Here is a 23,584-nt window from a genome sequence, read left to right on the forward strand (position 1 = left end):
ACCTCGACCTGGAAGGGAAGAGAGACATCTGGCTGACATAAAACTGGAGCCGAAGAAAACCGGCGCTTCAGCTCCTGAAAGGCCTCAACGGCCGCAGGAGACCAGTTAGTCACATCAGAACCCTTCTTGGTCAAATCCGTCAAAGGTTTAACCACACCAGAAAAATTAGCAATGAAGCGACGGTAAAAATTAGCAAAACCCAAGAACTTCTGAAGACTCTTAACCGATGTAGGTTGAGTCCAATCATGAATAGCCTGGACCTTGACTGGGTCCATCTCAATAGAAGAAGGAGAAAAAATAAAGCCCAAAAAGGAAACCTTCTGGACTCCGAAGAGACATTTGGAACCCTTCACAAACAAGGCATTGGCACGCAGGACCTGAAATACCATCCTGACCTGCTTCACATGGGATTCCCAATCATCTGAAAATACCAAAATATCATCCAGATACACAATCATAAATTTATCCAGATATTCTCGGAAGATATCGTGCATGAAGGACTGAAACAGAGAAGGGGCATTAGAAAGTCCAAAAGGCATCACCAAGTACTCAAAATGGCCTTCGGGCGTATTAAATGCTGTTTTCCATTCATCGCCCTATTTTATACGCACCGCGAAGATCTATCTTGGTGAACCAACTAGACCCCCTAATCCGAGCAAACAGATCAGACAACATTGGCAAGGGATACTGGAATTTGACCGTGATTTTATTTAGAAGGCGATAATCTATACAGGGTCTCAACGAACCATCCTTCTTGGCCACAAAAAAGAATCCCGCACCAAGAGGGGACGAGGAGGGGCGAATATGTCCCTTCTCCAAAGACTCCTTTACATAGCTCTGCATAGCGGCATGCTCTGGTACAGACAAATTAAACAGTCGTCCCTTAGGGAACTTACTACCAGGAATCAAATTTATAGCACAATCACAATCCCTATGAGGAGGTAGGGCACTGGATTTGGGCTCATCAAATACATCCTGGTAGTCCGACAAAAACTCAGGGACTTCAGAAGGAGTAGAGGAAGCAATTGATACCAAGGGAGCATCGCCATGAATTCCCTGGCAACCCCAACTCAACACAGACATAGCTTTCCAATCCAGGACTGGATTATGAGCCTGCAACCATGGCAGACCCAACACGACAACGTCATGCAAATTATATAACACAAGAAAGCGAATCACCTCCTGATGTGCAGGAGTCATACACATGGTCACTTGAGTCCAGTATTGAGGTTTATTCTTGGCCAATGGTGTAGCATCAATTCCCTTCAATGGAATAGGGAACTGTAATGGCTCAAGGATAAAACCACAGCGCTTGGCAAATGACAAATCCATCAGATTCAGGGCGGCACCTGAATCTACAAAAGCCATAACTGAGTAGGATGACAGAGAGCAAATCAAAGTAACAGACAAAATGAATTTAGGCTGTACAGTACCAATGGTGACAGATCTAGCAATGTTTTTTGTGCGCCTAGAGCATGCTGAGATAACATGAGCTGAATCACCACAGTAAAAGCACAACCCATTCTGACGTCTATGATTTTGCCATTCAATTCTGGTCAGAATCCTATCACATTGCATAGACTCAGGTTTCTGTTCAGAAAACACCGCCAGATGGTGCGCAGGTTTGCGCTCCCGCAAACGCCGATCAATCTGAATGGCCAAAGCCATTGACTCATTCAGACTCGCAGGCGTGGGGAACCCCACCATAACATTCTTAATGGCTTCAGAAAGACCTTTTCTGAAATTTGCAGCCAGGGCACACTCATTCCATTGAGTAAGCACCGACCATTTCCGAAATTTTTGACAATACACCTCAGCTTCATCTTGACCCTGAGAGAGAGCCAGCAAGGCCTTTTCTGCCTGGTTCTCCAGATTAGGTTCCTCATAAAGCAATCCAAGCGCCAGAAAAAACGCATCCACATTCAGCAATGCAGGATCTCCTGGCGCCAGGGAGAAGGCCCAATCTTGAGGGTCGCCGCGTAACAGAGAGATAACAATTCTAACTTGCTGAGCGGAATCACCAGAGGAACGAGGTCTCAAAGAAAGAAATAATTTACAATTATTCTTAAAATTCAGAAACCTAGATCTATCTCCAGAAAAAAACTCAGGAATAGGTACTTTTGGCTCAGACATAGGACTGTGAACAACAAAATCCTGAATGCTTTGCACCCTTGCAGCAAGATGATCCACACTAGAAGTCAGACTCTGAATATCCATGTCTGCAGCAGAACTCAAAGCCACCCAGAGATTAAGGGGAGGAGAGAAGCAGGACAGACTGCAGAGCAGAAAAAAAAAATTGAACTCAGGATTTCTCTTATCCCACTTTTGCGATGCATTTATCACTTTTGGCCTGTTGCACTGTTATGATCCTAGTGGCTTAAAATCACAAATCTAACCAGCTAAGTAGAAAATAATAGGACGAGCTCTGGGGATGTGGTAACTGGACTAACCGCAAACCTGATCCTAACCGCACACACTGTAGGCAGCCGTGGAACGTTTCCTGAATTCCTAGACGTCTTTTCACGGCCTGAGAAACTGACTACCCCTAAAGAGAAAGTAAAGACCTCACTTGCCTCAGAGAAATCCCCCAGAGATATAGAAGCCCCCCACAAATAATAACGGTGAGTTAAGAGGAAAAGACAAATGCAGAGATGAAACAGGTTAAGCAAATGAGGCCCGCTAATGCTAGATAGCAGAAAATAGCAAGGGATCTGTGCGGTCAGTAAAAAACCCTATGCAAAAATATCCACGCAGAGAATGCGAGAACCCCCACACCAACTAACGATGTGGGGGGAGCAACTCAGCACCCCAGAGCACCAGCAAGCAGGGAAATCACATATTAGCAAGCTGGACAAAAACTCATCATATACTAGGAAACATCTTGAACACAGATGAGCAAAAATAAGCAAACAGAACTTAGCTTCTCTTGGAGAGACTGATAACGGATGTAGACAGGAGCAATCAGAATAGCACTGAATACAACGGCAACAGGCAAGGAATGAAGGACCAGGTGGATTAAATAGGAAACCTAACTAGCAGATGACGAGACAGCTGATCCTGCCAGAAACTTGCAAAATAACAAAAAGAGCCACCAGGAGGGGCCCAAAGAGAGAACTCACACAGTACCACTCATGACCACAGGAGGGAGCCCGGAAACAGAGTTCACAACAGAGATCACAGCACAAGGAGATAACACCGGGAGGAGTTCTGCCTTAAGATCGGCAACATCCTTCTGAGGCGCGTAGCTGGTGGCCGGAATGCCGAGGGAGTAATAGGCTCTACACATTACTTCAAACTACGACAGGACAGTTTATTCCAAGTTGGCTGCCCAACCTTTAACCTAATGAAGACAACGGAGGCAAATTGTGGGAGAGGGGCATCTTTAGGGTCCCTATAAAATAGCTCCAGGCCTACCCCGTCATACGGGTCATCCTATCCATATCATCTGGGGGATGTAGAGAGAGAATATCAGAAACATTGTGAGCACTATCCCGTGGTGCTCAGCAGGGAGTTACTACAACACACAGGCGCAAGTAGGAAGGCTACTGATTTCCACCTGCAAAGGGAACTCTGGATGTGCCCTCGGACCGGCCAGATTCAGCCAGCCCCGTTAGCAGTGCTCTGGATTGTGGACGCTGAAGTCTACAGTAAAAGGTAAAGAGACTGCAACCCTGTGTCCTCGTTATTTACTGCGACCTACACCATCATCATCTACCTTACTGGGAAGCCCTGGGGACACACTTCACCTGTGGGAATGTATTCCATCTAGCTGCCATAACATCACCCCAGCGGACCCCTAAGCAGCGTCGGTCACCCTGACCGAACACCACAGGTGGTGTCATGAACACTTGACAAACTCATCACCCCTTTTAATTGGACGCCCCTTAGCAGGGCCACGGACCGGGTCGGGCCACCGTGACATCCCCAGAACCGAGACAGAAGGGACCCGGTAGCGAGTACCCCACTGCCCTGCGCCTGGGGGCGATCCACTTGCTATGAGCGCCGACCACAGGGTGGCGCTCACAGCAAGCCAGCATCAACAACCATAGAGATCTCAGGGAGACCTCAGATTGTCATGCTGACGCATTGCTGACCCCCCAATCATGTGATAGGGGTCGGTGATGCGCTTATTTCTGGCCCGATGGCCGGAGCTGTAGTTAAATGCCGCTGTCAGCATTTGACAACGGCATTTAACTAGTTAATAGCGGTCGGTGGATTGCAATTCTACCCGTCGCTATTGCTGGCACATGTCAGCTGTTCAAAACAGCTGACATGTCCCGGCTTTGATGCGGGCTCACCACACATCAAAGCAGGAGATCTGACCTCGGATGTACTGTACTATCCTGTCCGAGATCGGAAAGGGGTTAAAAATAGGTCGTGGCTGGGACTTTGAGCAAGACAATGACCCAAAACATGCAGCCAAGGCAACAAAGGAGTGGCTCAAAAAGAAGCACATTAAGGTCATGGAGCGGCCTAGCCCGTCTCCAGACCTTAATCCCAGAGAAATCTTATGGAGGGAGTCGAAACTCCGAGTTGCCAAGCGACAGCCTCAAAATCTTAATTATTTAGAGATGATCTGCAAAGAGGAGTGGACCAAAATTCCTCCTGACATGTGCGCAAACCTCATCATCAACTGCAAAAAACGTCTGACTGCTGACTGCCAACAAGGGATTTGCCATCAAGTATTAAGTCTTGTTAGGTTAGGCTATCGGTTGAACTAGATGGACTTAAAGTCTTCCTTCAACCTTAATAACGATGTTACTATGTTACTATGTTTTTGCCAGAGGGATCAAATACTTATTTCTCACTGCAAAAGGCAAATAAATGTAAATAATTTATACAATGTAATTTTCTGGAATTTTTTTTACATTCTATCTCTCAATGTTAAAATTAACCAACCTTTAAAATTATAGACTGTTCATGTCTTTATCAGTGGGCAAACTTACAAAATCAGCAAGGGATCAAATACTTATTTCCTTCACTGTAGATACTAGATAGATAATAGATAGATAGATAGATAGATAGATAGATAGATAGATAGATAGATAGATAGAGTATAAGAGACGCACAAAAAACACAAAAGTGAAAATAGAAAAATAGAGTCGGGTGCAGAGCTCCCCAGGCATAGACCAAACCTCAAATATAGGAATCCAAAAAACGGAGGCAGCACACCATTAGTAGTGGAAAAAGCAGGAGCTATTTTTATTAGCCCATCTCAGCAACGTTTCGGTTCTGGAAGATGTGAACCTTGAAAAAGCTTGAGAAAGGCTCAGATGGAGCCGAAATGTCGCCCAGACAAGTTGGTTGATTAAATCGTCCACATTTTTCACTGAAGAAATGGAGTGCTGCCTCTTTTGTTGAATTTTTATAAATTTGGTGCAATCGTTGGACTGGTTACCTGGGGCCTTGCACCCGAAGATAAGTAAAAGTGTTGTGCTGTTCCGTTTTTTTGCTAGATAGATAGATAGATAGATAGATAGATAGATAGATAGATAGATAGATAGATAAAACTTCAAAAAAAGAGGCAGCACTCCATTGTTCCAATATAGAAATGTGCAGGGTTTAATTTACTCACATGTCCGGGCCCAGACATGTGGGTAAATTAAACCCTGTGCATTTCTATATTAGAACAATGGAGTGCTGCTTCTTTTTTTGAAGTTTTATGAAGTTTGGATGATAGGTGGACTGATTGTCTGGGGGCCTTGCACCTGAAGATAAGTATTTTGTGCTGTTCCTTCTGATAGATAGATAGATAGATAGATAGATAGATAGATAGATAGATAGATAGATAGATAGATAGATAGATAGATATGGGATAGATAGATAGATGATAGATAGATGATAGATAATAGATAGATAATGTAGATAGATAGATAGATAGATAGATAGATAGATAGATAGATAGATAGATAGATAGATAGATAGATGGATGGATGGATGGATGGATAGATAGATATGATATGAGATAGATAGATAGAAAGATAGATAGATAGATAGATAGATAGATAGATAGATAGATAGATAAAAGGTAGATCATATATATTTAGATTATATTGATATTTATTTATAATAAACATAACTCATTTTCCATTGTTTAGTGTCTAGCCTAAGGCCGGCTGCACAGAATACGGCAGATAGACCCACAACATGTTCTCCCCAGATTGAATGTAATTAAGTTTGTTCCTTCAAGGGAAAATCTTAAATACCCTACAAAAGAAACTGAATTATATTGTGAAGAAGATGTGCTTTAATGTGCAGCCCTCTATTCCTCCAGAGAAAAGGAAAATGGGAATTAGTAAGTTCAGTCATTTAACATTCGAGTGAGGGAAGACAAGTAGACAACCCATACTTTCAACGATGGAGGGAGAAAAAAAATGAAATAATAATAATGCCTCCGCTTTGCTCAAATGCAAAAGTAATTCAAATGGATTTTTTGTGTAACTTGTTTTGCTGTGACTTTTTCTGCTGCCGCTCCGAGCATCCAGACATGCTTTTGAAATTATGTGCCAATGCCACTTTTCGGAGAGCAGTTTAAAAACACACTTGAGCCATAAACATATAATATTGTGCAGGTTTAAGGTCTCAGTTATTGAAATTGATTTTCTAACATCTTGTTAAACAGTTTCTTACAGGCTTTGGACAGGCTTGTGGATTTTTTTTTTCTCTTTAACCTACTGCATCCAATATTCCTCGCTAATGGTTTGCTATTGACCCGACTATGGATAGTTATGAAACTTTCTTAGACCTCAAAAGCCCTCTGGTAAACAAAAGCCATGGAGAATGTCGATGCTCTCACAAGGACCCTGCAAAATACTATAGAATCGGAAAAATCAGAGGCAGAGGCACTATGGCAAAATTGTTTGTAAAAATCCATTGGTAGTTGAAAGAGGGGAAAATACTCCAAATATTTTAGCAGGTCAGATAATCTTTCAAATTGAGCCTGACCTTGTGGTCAGTCATTCTCAAAAGGGTTGTCTGGAATGCTCCTCCTTCCAGGATCCATATCTACGATAAAAGAGTCCCTGCTCTCTCTTTTTCTCTCTATCTGTCCTTCTTCAAGTGATTCAGAAGGCTGAAGAGCACATAAGGTGTGGAATGGTTCCATTCCTGCTTGAAGGGAAGGCATCTTGCGAAAATGACCTACTGCTTAAATAAGGTTTTTGTGATAAATGTATTTAAAAAAATGGTAATTGTTTTTAACAATATTAAAATTGATATAAAGTACATAAAATAGAAATCCTGCAATTTTCACACTGGCCACTGGGGTAATTCTTCATTCATACTGACTATTGTTTCAGGTGGTTCAAATGTACGTTAGCAGCAACTCAGACCCCATATTTTGTATGGAAGCATCTATTGAATGTGTGCATAGGTCATTGTGAAGGGAAGCTGTGTCAGCTGCGATATCACCTATTGTGATTGGTGGATACTTTGTTACCAGCTGAGTTTAGATGCAAACTGTCATTGTAAACTTGCCTCTGCTGATAACGATGCTGCTGAAAACTCTTCCTGAAAGGAAAGTGTAACTGGTGCACTTTTCACAGTCATCTTGCAGCTCCAAAAACACTGCGACCAATTGGCTTTGCACAAGATACTCTGTTTCCAGAGTTCAGGTGTTGCTCTGGCCTTAATCTTTTAACCTCTGCACAGAGATCTGGACTTACACAGAAGTCTCTAGGCTCTGGCCACAGAGTCAGCTGCTGTTTGGTGGCACAAGCTGGCAAGAAGAGTAGGCAGGTAGCTGGGTCAAATCCAGGAGGTCATGCCGGGAACAGAATCACAAAACAAGTAGGTGTCAAATGTCAAGCCAAGGTCAAAGAACTGTAATAATAAGGACAAAAGACAGGAGCACAAAACAGAGTTATATACCAGGATAGCAGAACTATGGACTGACAGCCGGAATAGGCTGTCAGGGGATAATATAGAACAGCCTCACTCAGTGCTGACAGAAAATAGAAACCCAAATGAATAAGAGTAACCTCTGTAACGCTGGTGGCTGAATATAATGCTGATAGATGAGCCTGGCTAACTCTGGAGAGGAGATACTAGGTACCAACCCCGTCTTCACTAGAGTCTCTGGGGTGAGGATAGACTGTGTCAGTAGACACCAAGCACCAATTGGGCAGGGCAGGCTCCAGGATTGCAGCAGCTGTCTGGAAGTTCAGAGGTACTGGTACATGGTACAGGAGGGTAAAGACAAAAATGTCAGATGGTCCGAGGTTGAGGCAGGTAGCACAGGTTCAGGATATGTAGCCGAGGTAAGGAGCTGAAAGGACAGACAGGACAACTACACAAGCTAGGCCATTAACATGATGAAACAAGCACACAAGCACAAACTGGATGCTAGCAGAGCAAATTCACTAAGAACAAGCGTTTGGACCTGGAGTGGTTGGAGAAGCTGCCAGATATAGAGCCTGCTGACATGGAAAAGGCAGGGGAATCTAATCTGTGTAGGACACAGCAGGGTTTAATTCCTGCAGAGACCATCCATGCCCCAGTAAGGCAAGATGGAAACCACCCTAAGATGCAGCAGTGGCACAAGAGGCACAACTCAGCTAGCCACGTGATAACCATGGTGAGTGCAGCAGCACGAAGGAGGCAAACAGGTTACTGTTGTTACAGTACCCCCCATTACACCTCTCCCTTTTTAGGCCAGACAGGCAAAGAAACTTCACAAGAAAGGTAGGGGTGCAGGCAGTTTTAGCAGGCTTGCTGCTGGACTGGATTCTCCTCCTCCGAGGTGAAGAGACAGTCTTAATCGGAGGGTGGTCTCTTTAACATCCTTTGCTGTGCTAAAGATGTGCCATGATTCTTAGTCAGAATGAGACTCATCACAAGTGTCAGGCAGTGAATTCAGATGCAAAACAATGGGAGGTGGGCAATTGGGAGAGACCTTGGCAAGGCAGTTGATAGCACACTATGATCCACATTGAAGCACCTGACCAGAGGACCAGTCAACAACCGACACATGTAGCCGGAACCAAGAAAGACCCAGAAGGACAGACTATACAGAACTAAGCAGCATATAAAAAAGAGATTCTTTCAGAGTGCTGGGATCCAAATTGCAAGGTGACAGTCATTGTGACATGACGAATAGGTCCCAACAAGGGTTGCCCGTCAATGGAGGCAACAAGCAAGGGATGAACAGGCTGTTGTGTAGGAAGTTGAAGCTACTGAATCAGATCGGGATGGACGAGGTTAGCAATGGATCTGGAGTCTAAATGGTCTGCCGCGGAGAGTGTCTTCTTTCCCCAAACCGAGGTGATTCGGTTCAAGAGTTTTGGAGAGCTAACTTTCCCATCCAGAGTAATTTCTCTGACTGTTCCAAGACCCTGAAAACCTCCCGGCCTCACTGGGCACTGATGAACATAATGTCCCTCCCTTCTACGAAACATGCACACATTTTCACAATTGTTGTGGATTCTGTTTGCGGGCTCCCTCTGGTGGTTACTGCTGGTACTGGGTGACTTTGGTGGGTTGCGGCCTTTGGTTTCCATCTGTCCATCAGAGGCTGGGTGTTTTCTATTTTACCTGGCCTCTCTGTCATTTCCCTTGCCGGCTATTAATGTGTTCAGATGTGCTCTGTTTGGTTCCTGCCTACCTGCTCCCAGATCTTTCAGGATAAGCTAAGTGCTGATTTTCAGTTGTTTGGTTTTTTGTCCAGCTTGCTTAGAATGTCTCTTGTTAGCTGGTTGCTCTAGTGGACTGAGGTTCTCCCCATGTGCCATGAGTTGGCACATGGGTTCTTGTAATCTCAGGATGGTTTTTTTGATTAGGGTTTTTTGCTGACCGCTCAGTCCCCTTTTGTGTCATTCTGCTTTCTAGTTTTCAGCGGGCCTCTATTTGCTAAAGCTATATACATCATCTCTATGTGTGTGCCTTCCTCTCATTTCACCGTCAATACATGTGGGGGGCAACTATATCTTTGGGGTTAATTCCTCTGCAGGCAAGTGAAGTCTTTGTTTTCTCTGCAGTACTAGTTAGCTCTTAGGCTGGTGCGTGGCGTCTAGAACCAACGTAGGCACGCTCCCTGGCTATCTCTAGTTGCGTTTGTCAGGCGTAGGGCAGCGGTCAGCCCAGGTTCCATCACCCTAGAGCTCGTCCGATATTTATTATACTTTGCTCATCCTGTGCTATCCCTAGCCATTGGGGATTCATGACAGTATAGCCGGCCCACAAAGTGTTAATTGTTTGGGCTGAAGCAGGAGAAAAAGAAGTGTTCAAGGAAAATTTATTTATTTTTTTTTTCCTTCAGAGTTTTGCTGCCTAGCCCTTAATTGCTGTCTAGCTGCTTCTTACCTCCTCTTAACCCTTGAATGGCTCTGATCTTAGCTGTTTATCATGGATGTCCAGAGTTTGGCTTCCAGCCTGAGTAATCTCGCGGCAAAGGTTCAAAACATACAGGATTTCGTTGTTCACACTCCCATGTCTGAACCTAGAGATTCAGGCTGAAAAGGCTTTATTAGCCCTCTCTCAGGGGCATGATGAAGCGGAAATATATTGTCAGAAACTTCAGAAATGGTCTTTCTGAGGCCATTAAGGATATTATGGTGCGGTTCCCTGCGCCTACAGGTCTGAATGAGTCTATGGCTATGGCCATTCAGATTGATCGGCGTTTACGGGAGCGCAAACCCGTGCACCAGTTGGCGGTGTCTTCTGAACAGGCACCTGAGACTATGCAATGTGATAGAATTCAGTCCAGAAGTGAACGGCAAAATTATAGGCGGAAAAATGGTTTGTGTTTTTATTGTGGTGATTCAGCTCATGTTATATCAGCATGCTCTAAACGCACAAAAAGGGTTGATAAATCTTTTGCCATTGATACTCTGCAGTCTAAGTTCATTTTGTCTGTGACTCTGATTTTTTCACTGTCTTCCATTTCCGTCGATGCCTATGTGGATTCAGGCGCTGCCCTGAGTCTTATGGATTGGTCATTTGCTAAACGCTGCGGTTTTAGTCTAGAGCCTCTGGAAGTTCCTATTCCTCTGAAAGGAATTGATTCTACACCATTGGCTATGAATAAACCGCAGTATTGGACACAAGTGACCATGCGCATGACTCCCGTTCATCAGGAGGTGATTCGCTTCCTTGTACTGTATAATTTACATGATGTACTGGTGCTTGGTCTGCCATGGTTACAAACTCATAATCCTGTCCTGGACTGGAAAACAATGTCTGTGCTAGGCTGGGGATGTCACGGGGTTCATGATGATGCACCTCCGATTTCTATAGCTTCATCTACTCCTTCGGAGATCCCTGCGTTTTTGTCGGATTATAGGGATGTTTTTGAGGAGCCTAAGCTCAATTCGCTCCCTCCCCATAGAGAGTGTGACTGTGCTATAGAATTGATTCCTGGCAGTAAGTTCCCTAAGGGTCGCCTCCGATGTTCATGCGACTGATTTGGTCCGCGCCTTCCATAGAGCTCACCCTGATCGCCCTGGGGGTTCTCGTGAGGGTTCGGTGACCCCTCCTCAAGGGGGGGGTACTGTTGTGGATTCTGTTTGCGGGCTCCCTCTGGTGGTTACTGCTGGTACTGGGTGACTTTGGTGGGTTGCGGCCTTTGGTTTCCATCTGTCCATCAGAGGCTGGGTGTTTCCTATTTTACCTGGCCTCTCTGTCATTTCCCTTGCCGGCTATCAATGTGTTCAGATGTGCTCTGTTTGGTTCCTGCCTACCTGCTCCCAGATCTTTCAGGATAAGCTAAGTGCTGATTTTCAGTTGTTTGGTTTTTTGTCCAGCTTGCTTAGAATGTCTCTTGTTAGCTGGTTGCTCTAGTGGACTGAGGTTCTCCCCATGTGCCATGAGTTGGCACATGGGTTCTTGTAATCTCAGGATGGTTTTTTTGATTAGGGTTTTTTGCTGACCGCTCAGTCCCCTTTTGTGTCATTCTGCTTTCTAGTTTTCAGCGGGCCTCTATTTGCTAAAGCTATATACATCATCTCTATGTGTGTGCCTTCCTCTCATTTCACCGTCAATACATGTGGGGGGCAACTATATCTTTGGGGTTAATTCCTCTGGAGGCAAGTGAGGTCTTTGTTTTCTCTGCAGTACTAGTTAGCTCTTAGGCTGGTGCGTGGCGTCTAGAACCAACGTAGGCACGCTCCCTGGCTATCTCTAGTTGCGTTTGTCAGGCGTAGGGCAGCGGTCAGCCCAGGTTCCATCACCCTAGAGCTCGTCCGATATTTATTATACTTTGCTCATCCTGTGCTATCCCTAGCCATTGGGGATTCATGACACACAATACTATAGCTGTTGTAAAGAGAGTTTGGCTCACCCTATCTGTATTGGCTCTACAGCAGAAGGTGCGGCTTGTGGCAGCAAAGATTACTGTAAGGTTGAAACCAACCTGGAAGGTTCTCCCCAACAGTAGACTCTTCAGCCTCTTCTAAAGCTTGCTCTGGGAAATGGAGATCAATCATAGAAGTGAAGTGTATAAGGACATCCAGAGAGGATGGTAGATCTGTGCCCACCAGCTCATTATTGATGCAATCAGACAGGCCCTGCCAGATGGTTGTGACCAGGGAATCTACATTTCAGAACAGCTCCACCAACAGGAGGTGTAAGTGTAAGGCATACTGAGCTACAGTGTGAGTGCCCTGTCTTAGAGTCAGCAGGGATGAGGCAGAAGATGAATTGCAGCCAGGTTCTTCAAATACTGCCTGAAACAACTCCAAGAATCTAAAAACATTGCAAGTCTCAGGACCTCTATGCTCCCAAATAGGGTTTTCCCAAGCCAGAGATCGTCCGGACAGCAGAGAGACCTTGAAGGTAATTTTGATCTGGTCCCAAGGAAAAATATGAGGGTGAAGAGTGAAATGGAACAGGCACTAGTTTATGAAGCTGCAACTCTCCTTGCGGTTTCAATCGCAGCGGGATAGATGTGGAAGTTGGAGCTTAGCGGTTCCATCAGAGGCTTGAGCATTAGGTGATTCCCTTGGAAAGGTTGACTGTCTAGAGGAGGGTTGGCCAAAAATGGTATAGGCGGATGGTTAGGCAGCTATTATAGCAAACCGATTCTTCAGCTGGATAGCCATCACATTGATGGCCTGCATAAGCTGATCTTGAACCTCACACTGAGAACGTACCTCCTCGTACAAGATGATCCCTTGTTTCATATTTTAGTCGCCAATAAAATTTCAGAACTTTGTGAAATAAAAAAGGGCTTGTACCAGAACTGTAACTTTTTTTATTTTTCCATCAATCGAGCTGTCTGAGGCCATGTTTTTTCAGGTTGAGTTATATTTTTATTGATATCACTTTCCGTTATGTTAGTTTTTTGCTTTGCAACATTTTCTCCAATAAATTCAAATAAAAAAACGTTCATTCTAGGATTTTTTTATTTTTTTTATTTTACCATTTATTTACTTTATAGAATAAATAATTTTATAATTTGTTTTTGTATTATTGTTTCAGATTTTTTTATTGTACTTAGCCATATTAAATGTATTAGTTTATTATTTTATACACTTTCGATTTGGGGAATAGGCTGGTAAACTTTGGTCTCTTAAGAGACATGAACCTGTGATTGCTTAACGGCCTACACAATACATTACAATACTGTTGCATTGTGAAATTTACAATCTGCTAGGAACCTGTGCCTTAGGTAGTGTTTTAAAGTTCTACCAAGATAGACACACGGTCTTCAGTAGGCAAATTGCTATCGTATTGCCGAGAGAAGGGTCATTAATGGCAATTAGAGCTGACGGCCACCATGTTGAAGCCTTTTAAATGCAGCTGTAAAGCTTGGAAGCGGCTTTAAGAGTGTGTAACATGCTCTGACTGCATCAGTAATTCTAGAGTGCAGGCTACATAAAACAGCTGCACCCGTGATTTATGGAGCCGGCTCAGCTTTTGAACCCTCTCTCTACATAAAGGGCACATATCCGAAGCATATGGATATCATATGCTAGGTAGGGCTACTGCTGCCATCCATGTCCACTTCATTATGCCTCCTGCTTATCAGTTACTGTACAGCTAATCTGGTTTATCCTAATTTAAAGATTACTTGTTACTTGCTAAAAAAAATTACTTGTAAAAATACCAGAGTTCCCCGGATTTTACCACTCTTCTCTGTTTTGTGTTGAGATGCTCCATTACAGAGATAATCACGTTTCTTCTGGAGTGCAGTATGAGAAATTTCTGCTTGTAGTCCAACCGGGTGTTTCATCAGTTTTCTCTTGAGTGTGTACTTTCAACCCTCTCTCCCAGATGCAACTAATCTCAAGTTTTCAGCTGCTGAGCTGTGATTGCCAATGTATGGGAGGGAGGGCATAAAGCGCAGCCTCCCAGGGAAGACTGAAAAGAATCTGCAAGCAGAAATTTCCAATACTGCAATGGAGTGATGTAACACAAAACATAAAAGAGCAACAGCAGCAGAGGGCTCAGGAATATTTCCAAGTTATTTACCATAATTTTTTAAGCACGTAACAGATCCTCGTTAATATGTATAGAAATTTGGTCAGCAGTCCAATAGCATTATAGTGTTGTTGTTTATTAATGGAGCATGGCACGCTATTTAAACCTCAATATGTCAACTGTCCAGTGCCAGTTATTGTGTTTATTTGCTCCTGTTGTTAGTTGTTCTGATTGATATTCTGACCCATCTAGCTTACTTCTCCTCCACTGTTAACGAATCACTTGCAAATGACCTCAGTTTTTAATCCCCGATTCCTTTTTTTCCTGCCTACAGGTTTTACCTGCCTTGTTAACTACTTCAGTGCCAACTCGTTCCACTAGCCAGTAGCTACTTTGTGCATGCAACCTAGAACTCTTTTGCCGCAAAGGCTAGATTTTTGTAAACGGCTGAAAAAGGTGAATACTTAAAGTTTTGCGTGGATGACAAATGCAAAAATGTTCTGTGAATGTTCTATTATCCCCGTCACCCCCAGAGCTGTTTTCGTTTTTCGCTCCCCTCCTTCCCAGAGCCATAACTTTTTTATTTCTCTGTCAATATGTGAGGGCTTACTTTTTGCGGGACGAGTCATAATTTTGAACGACACCATTAGTTTTAACATGGCGTGTAGTAGAAAATGGGAAAAAGATTCCAAGTGCAGTGAAATTGCAAAAAAAGTGCAATCCCGCACTTGTTTTTTGTTTGGCTTTTTTGCTATGTTCACTAAATGCTAAAACTGACCTGTCATAACAATTCTCCAGGTCATTATGAGTGCTGCCTTGTTTGTTTGATTAATTACGAGTTCATAGACACCAAATATGTCTAGGTTTTTTTTTATCTAAGTGGTGAAAAAAATTCCAAACTTTGCTAAAAAGAAAACAATTGCGCAACTTTCCGAAACCCGTAACGTCTCCATTTTTTGTGATGTCGGGTTGGGTGAGGTCTTATTTTTTGTGTGTCAAGCTGATGTTTTTAATGATACCATTTTGGTGCATATATATTCTTTTGACCGCCCGTTATTGTATTTTAATTCAATGTCATGGCAACCAAAAAAACAAAATTCTGGCGTTTTGATTTTTTTTCTCGCTACGCCATTTAGCGATCAGGTTAATCTTTTTTTATTGATAGATTTGGTGATTCTGAATGCGGCAACATCAAATATGTGTATGTTTGATTTTATTTTTATTGTTTTATTTTGAATGGGGCGAAACGGGGGTGATTTGCACTTTTATATATTTTTTATTTTTTTATATTTGTAAAAACATTTTTGCCATGCTTCAATAGTCTCCATAGGAGACTAGAAGCTGTGCCATAGCCAGATTGGTCCAGCTACTTAGAGGTGATGATCAGTTCGCCTCTATGTAGCTGAATTGCTGACTTGCTATGAGCGCCGACCAGAGCGTGGTGCTCATAGCAATCCGGCACTGACAACCATAGAGGTCTCAAGAAGACCTCTGGTTGTGATGCCGACAAACCGATGACCCCCATTCATGTGACTGGGGTCACCAGTGCATGTATTTCCGGCCCAATGGCTGGAAGCAAGATTTAAATGCCTCTGTCAGAGTTTGACAGTGGCATATAACTAGTTAATAGCTGCGAGTGGATCATGATTCCACCCATAGCTATTGCGGGCACATGTCAGCTGTTCAAAACAGCTGACATGTCCCATAAAAGATGTGAGCTCACCGCCGTAGCCCACATCAAAGTGGGGATACCGACATCCGGTAAGGGGTTAAAGCTACACGCATTTTTGCTGCATTTTTTTCTGCATCCAAAACCTGCTCTCTTGGCAAATCTTGCTTTCAAAATGCACGTTTTCTAGTATTTTTAATGTGTTTTTGTTTATATATGTTTTTACTCACATATGTAGCACCATTAATTCCACAGCGCTTTACAGACATTATCATTACTGTCACCAATGGGACTCACAATCTAAATTCCCTACCAGTATGTCTTTGGAGTGTAGAAGGAAACCGGAGAACTCTGGGAGACCATACAAACTCCTTGTAGATGTTGTCCTTGGTGGGGTTTGCACCCAGGACCCCAGTGCTTCAAGGCTGCAGTGCTAACCACTGAGCCACCATGCTGCCCACAGAGCATTTTTGGGGTGTATAATACTTATGTATTTTGTCTACAGTACCTGTTTATTAAAGCTAGTTTTAGTCACCAAAACCACTGCAAATTAGCATAAAAAATACATGCTTTCTTGCAGTTTTTTTTTACTTTCTCATTGCTTTCCATGGGTGAATAAACGCAGCAAAAATGCTGAAAGAAAATATAAGATTTTTTTTTCTGAAATTTCATAGCTTTTGCTGTACTGTAAGAAGCAGCTTTTAATTTGCGGAAAATCTGCAAACAAAAAAGAACTCCACATTTTCATAACATTCAGAGGGAGACATCTTAAATAAATTAAAAAAAATAAGCTACAAAAACCAAATTAGTTGTCTGGATCTCATCAAACTTGCAACAAGTTTGAGATCTGAATCTCTCTTCTCTACTATCTGAGTTTCAGCAGACAGTATGAATTACACGAGTCAAAGAAAGTTTGGGAGTTCGGCTTCTTTACAATTCTATTAACTTTTGAAAAAAGATTCACACAGCATCACAAACAGTCCAGGAGACCTTGACTGCAGGGTTAGAGAATAAAACAGACAGCTGGACTACAGACTGGGAATACATACAAATTACTCAGCTGTCATTGGAGAGAAGCATTATTGAGGAGCAAGCTGCAAGATATCTACACCTTCCTGTTAAAAGATGACCTCTCTGCACCGGACCAGAAACAACAAGATGGACCCTTATTTAAAGTAAAACTCTTGAGTATGGATCTAATTTATTTATGCTTAAATATTAAAATTGCATTATTACTAGGGATGAGCAAATGTGCTTGGTGATACTCGAAAGCATTAGATGGTGCTCAATTTCAAACTCAAATCCCAGCCCTGCATGTTTGATGCCTGGGGGCTGCAGGGATTCACAGGTTTTTGAGCTGGCACTGGAGGGTATTTTGAGTTATACATACTCTGAGCCAGGGCCAGTCCAGTAGTCGTGACCTTGTTCCATACACTTGTATTTTTTTTTTAATTCCAAGAAATTTTTATTAAGTTTTCAAAATTCAATACAAACAGCCAACTGCCAACATGGCTGGTGTAATCACATAACTAACAAAGGACATCTGTGCAATATATCAATAACACTGTGATCTCAGCTTTTCCATCAAGTAATCATGTATTTTATATTAACTTTTGAATATTAAACAGTAAACATAATGTATTGGACAAGGAGGCAATATGAACAGTTACTCCATATATACACCAAAACTCAACATGTGCATGGTCACATAGGAGCTGGAGACTCCACCATTACTTTTCTAATTCTTATCCTGTCTCAATGAAGTGAGAAATTGTTCATTAAGTCTTGTACATTTTTTACTCCCGCCTCTACCCATTTTTGAAGATTATGTAAGGGAATGTGAGATTTAATGGCTATTATTGAGATGCCCGTTAGGGGAATTTTTATCAATTTTGGGGCCAGTGTTCTCCAATATTTTAAGGTTATCTCCATTGTCGGGAGGCATGGAGTATAGGAGCTATGTTTAATTGTCTCAGTTTCCAATACCGATCTGGTCGAGGCCCCTTTAGCAAAGAAATATTCTATTTGAAACCATTTGTTGGGGTTGCCGACTAGCCCGTACACTTGTATTGAGCAAGGCAGTGCCCATCCTAGTGAGGCTGCCATCCAGTGGGCATGGCCGACTAAATATATGGAGAAAGGACGGGCCTTGGCTGAGAGTGTGTACAACTCATATATATACCTTTCGGTCCCATTTCAGAGACCAGCGAATCCTCAAAGCACACAATGAATGCGCTTGGGGGGATTCATAAATCTACAGTCACACAGTGACTGCATGCTGCAACATGCTGCAATCCACACCACAACCACAAAGTAGTCAAAAATATTGAAGGGACATATAGCATAATCATTCCTCGACAGTATTTGAACCAATGATACAAACATTTTAATGAGGTTTTTACATGGTTCCTTCTAGACTATATTTAGAATTGTCTAAATCCATAATCTTGTGTATTTGACTTATAGTAAAATCAGACACAGAATATTCCTCCATCACTGGATATGGAGTTTCTTTTTAATGGAGTCTCCATTGACTACAAAAGGAAGTGAGTCGCCCGCCAGGGCCGTGGGGTACACGGTACCGGGTCCGGTGTTCACAGGGGGATTTCACAGTGGCAACCTGGTCCATGGCCCTGGGGGCCCATGTAAAAGGGGAATTGAATAAAGTTTATGTTCGTGATGCCACCTGTAGTATTCGGTCAGTGGGGACCGACGCTGCTTTAAGGGGTCCTCTGGGGTGATGATATGGCAGCTAGATGGTATAACTTCCCACAGGTGAAGTATTTCCCAGGGCTTCCGGTGTGTAGATGGAAGATGGTGAGTGGTGCAGTAAAGGACGAGGACACAGGTATGCAGTCTCTTTACCTGGTTTACTGAAGACTTCAGGCAGCCATAGTCCAGGGTGCCAGATCACAGGATAGGCAGGGTCCGGCCGGCTTGGAAGTGAATCCAGAGTCCCCTTTACCAGGTGGAGTTAAAAGTCTTCCTCTAGAGCGGTGGTGTTGTAGTCCCTTACTGCCTATGGCTTCAGATAAGGTTCTCACAGTTCTTATCTCTGTTCACCATATAGAATAGGACAATACCTGCATGACAGGTAACTCGAGCCTTTTTACAGGGACTCTAGCATGCCCCCGGGCTCTATATGTTAAGGCCCCGTCACACATAGCGACGCTGCAGCGATACAGATAACGATGCCGATCGCTGCAGCGTCGCTGTTTAGTCGCTGTGTGGTCGCTGGAGAGCTGTCACACAGACCGCTCTCCAGCGACCAACGATGCCGAGGTCCCCGGGTAACCAGGGTAAACATCGGGTTGCTAAGCGCAGGGCCGCGCTTAGTAACCCGATGTTTACCCTGGTTACCAGTGTAAAATGTAAAATAACAAACACTACATACTCACCTTCGCGTCCCCCGGCGTCCGCTTCCTGCACTGACTGAGCGCCGGCCCTAACAGCAGAGCAGTGACGTCACCGCTGTGCTGTACTTTCACTTTACGGCTGGCAGTCAGTCAGTGCGGGAAGCAGACGGCAAGGGACCTGACGGACACCGGAATGTGAGTATGTACTGTTTTTTTTTTTTTACATTTACGATGGTAACCAGGGTAAACATCGGGTTACTAAGCGCGGCCCTGCGCTTAGTAACCCGATGTTTACCCTGGTTACCAGTGAAGACATCGCTGAATCCGTGTCACACACACCGATTCAGCGATGTCAGCGGGACCTCAACGACCAAAAAAAGGTCCAGGCCATTCCGACACGACCAGCGATCTCACAGCAAGGGCCTGGTCGCTGGTACGTGTCAAACATAGCGAGATCGCTACTGAGGTCGCTGTTGCGTCACAAAACTTGTGACTCAGCAGCGATCTCGCTAGCGATCTCGCTATGTGAGATGGGGCCTTTACTGTGTCTCAGGTGTGTGTGGCGGACACAGAGGTGTATCTAGGGTTTCTGGCACCCGGGGCAAGAATTCATTTTGGCGCCTCCCCAGGACACATGTGATTTGCACATTCAGTCGCTCTCTCTAATGCTCTCGATATTCAGTGAAAAACAGAGAGATGCAGAAAAGAAGCTCGTTGTCACAGGACCACAAGTATGAAAATCACATATGCGTGAAGAGTCCATGTGATGACTACTAGAACCTGCATAGCTGAAACCTGACATCGCAGGCTACTGAATTCTCACAACTAATGCACTGCACACATTTAGGATTATCCCTTGCCGGTGGACAGTCATGTCAGCACAAGCATGTGATTTGAATACTTCTGGCCACATTCCGACTAGACGTGCCTGGCCTCACTCAGTTCATTTTCATTGACTCAGGCCACACAAGTCTAGTCAGCGCATGACTGCATGTATGTAAATCGCCAGCACGAGATAATCCTGACAGTGCGCACTGTGAGAATTCAGAAGTCTGCAGTTACAAAGAATGACTGCAGACTCATTACAAACCTGGACAACCCCTTTAATGCTCCTAACATAAATAAAAACATGAGAATTAGTCAGTATCACAAATAACATTTATATCCAGGTACCTTATAGATGACGTCGTCTCTGGAGTCGTTCTCCTTTTCTTCATCTTGTCCAGACCCCATGATGAGCTTCTCATCCACAGCCGTCTCTGCAGACTTCCATCTTCTCCGCTCTGTTGCAGAAAATCTCCACATGATGCCCCTAAAGATACAAGTGTCATTATAATGCTTCTGAATAAAAAATTGCCCCTCACTATATTGTCTGCACAAAATATGACCCCCACATTGTCCCTCTTATGTCTACATTCTCTTTACACTGACCTCTCCTTTCCATACCGGCCCCCTCTTCACACTGTCCTCTCATACTGTGTCCCCCTATAGGGCCCAGTATTTATACTGTACTTTATCATCACACTCCCCCTCCTTGGTATACTGTCCCCTCCTGGCTGTGCCCTTACAATGTCCCACCATGCTACGCCCCCATTGCTCAGTTTCTATTCTGTGCCTACTCAATTTTCTCCCTCCATACTGTCTCCTCACAGTATTTCCCTCCCTCCTCACACTGTCTCCTCTCACCTCCCCCTGTTCACCATACTGTCTCCTCATATATTTACCCCCTCACTTTCTATACTGCCTGCTCACCTGACTCCTCATACTGTGTCTGCACACATCCCATCACCCTCACTCCCCGTACTCTGTCCACATACATTTTTCACATCGCTACTCATACTGTTCCCGCATACATAACCCCATTCACTCCTCATACTGTCTGCACCCATCCCCCATACTGTTTCCTCAGATATGCCCCCCATTCCCCCATACTGTTTCCTCAGATATGCCCCCCATTCCCCCATACTTGTTCCTCAGATATGCCCCCCATTTTCCCATACTGTTTCCTCAGATATGCCCCTCATTCCCCCATACTGTTTCTTCAGATATGCCCCCCATTCCCCCATACTGTTTCCTCATACATACCCCCCATTCCCCCATACTGTTTCCTCATAGATGCCCCCCATTCCCCCGTACTGTTTCCTCATACATGCCCCCAATTTCACAGTACTATTTCCTCATACATGCCCCATTCCACAGTACTGTTTCCTCATGTATGCCCCCCATTCCCCAGTACTGTTTCCTCATACATGCCCCTCATTCCACAGTACTGTTTCCTATTTCTGCCTCCATAATGTCCTCAGATTTCTGCCCCCTATAATTACCTCAGTTTACTGCCCCCTATAATGGCCTCAGATTTTTGCCCCCTATAATGGCCTCAGATTTCTGCCCCCTATAATGGCCTCAGTTTTCTGCCCCTGCTCCCTCCCTATCCTTGTGTCTGTAGGCTCCTTGTAGCTGACCCCAACCAGCCCTTTCTAGCCCCCTTAAATTTCAAACATTAATCTTTGGTGTCTTCAGCTCCATTACCCCGCTGTCTTGAGCTAGAGCACTTACCACCAGCACTGCCTGAGCCCTGTGTGTCTCTGTGAAGAGCCGGCGAGTGACGTCAGCAGCGTAATCATGTGACCTGATCACGCTGCTGGCGCTTCACTGATGCGGATGTGCCGGCGGCAGTCAGTGGTCAGGGATTAGAAATAGATCAAGGATCAAGCCAAGGGTACTAGCGTCGCTAGTACATCCTTGGAATTTGGAACTGACACGCAGCACTTTCTCTGAGCCGGCTGTCAATTTGACATCTGGCTCAGAGAATGGGAGAATCTCAGTGTGGGGGCGGCAGAATGCCTCTTCCTTGGACCGCCGCATCAGGCAGCCTGCTGGCGCCCCCCTGCCGGCTGCGCCCGGGGCACGTGCCCCGGCTGCTCCCCCCCGGATACGCCACTGGGCGGACAGGTAACTTGCAGTTCAGCTGTCCTGTCAGTTTCTGATGTAAGTCTTAGAGTCCCTTACAACCTCGGTGGTCCGGCTACCGGTTAGCTGCGCTTTGCCAGGGAGACATTCTGCTCGCTGCTGTTCTCCCCCTGGTGTCGCTCACCTGTGCTTTGCTCTCCTGCATGCTCACTGAACAATGTTTGGCTTTCTGTATGTCTCTTTCATTAGGAGATGTAGTACTTCAGACTACACGGCATCTTTGTACGTTCTTCCTGCCTCAGATTGCTACAGTCTGCTTCCTGGCACTTTCCGTCTCAAACTCTGACTGTCTTTCCCTCCAAAACCACAATATATATCAATATGCAGGGGAGTCACCTAGGAATAGGATCAAAATCTCCCCCTTGTGGTCTGGAGTGTGAACATGTTGTGTGTATGGTGATTACCTGATAAAAGATATCCTTCATCTCTTCCAAACATAACATCACTCTCCCCGTGAGGAAAGCAATGCTACTGTGATAAACAGGACCCTGGGGCGCCACAGAAGCAAACAAAAAAATTATTTAGACTTATATGGCAAGTCCTGTGAATTAATGATCATTTGGCATCATGGCGGCTGAGTGGTTAGCATTGATGCTTTGCAGCGCTGTAATCCTGGATTTGAATCACACCAAGGACATCTACAAGGAGTTTGTATGTTCTTACCGCATTTAATTAGGTTTCCTCACACACTCCATAAACGCCATACTGATAGGGAATATAGATCGTGAGCCACAAAGGGGACAGCGATGATGGTGTCTGGAGAACTAATGGTGCTACATAAGCAGCCAAAATCTCCGGTTCTCCGGTGCTCCCTTGTGACATTGAGGCCAGTGATTGGCCTAAAGTGGTCACATGGGGGAAGACAATGCATATAAATACCCATGTGACAACTGTGTAAGGCCAATTACAGGAGTCAACCCCCACCTGCCTGCAATAATGCAAGACATGCTTGAGATTAAAAAGGGTTGTACTTAAAGGGGTTGTCTGGTCCAAATCGAAAAGTTTGCAGTCATTCTGTGTGACTGCAGACTTATGAATCCCTCCAGTGCATTCATGGTGAATTACGGTGATTCGCTGGTTTCAGACCCAGGACCATAGGGTATGCATGTGCTATATATGCTCTCACCAGTAGGTGTGGCCTCATTTCATACACTTGTTTGGAGTGAGTCAGCGCTCTCTAGTTGGCCATGCCCAATGGCTGGCCTTGCTCCACACAAGTGTATGGCCGGGAGTA

This window comes from Ranitomeya variabilis, chromosome 5 (genome assembly GCF_051348905.1).
Source record: "Ranitomeya variabilis isolate aRanVar5 chromosome 5, aRanVar5.hap1, whole genome shotgun sequence".
Classification (NCBI taxonomy): Eukaryota; Metazoa; Chordata; class Amphibia; order Anura; family Dendrobatidae; genus Ranitomeya; species Ranitomeya variabilis.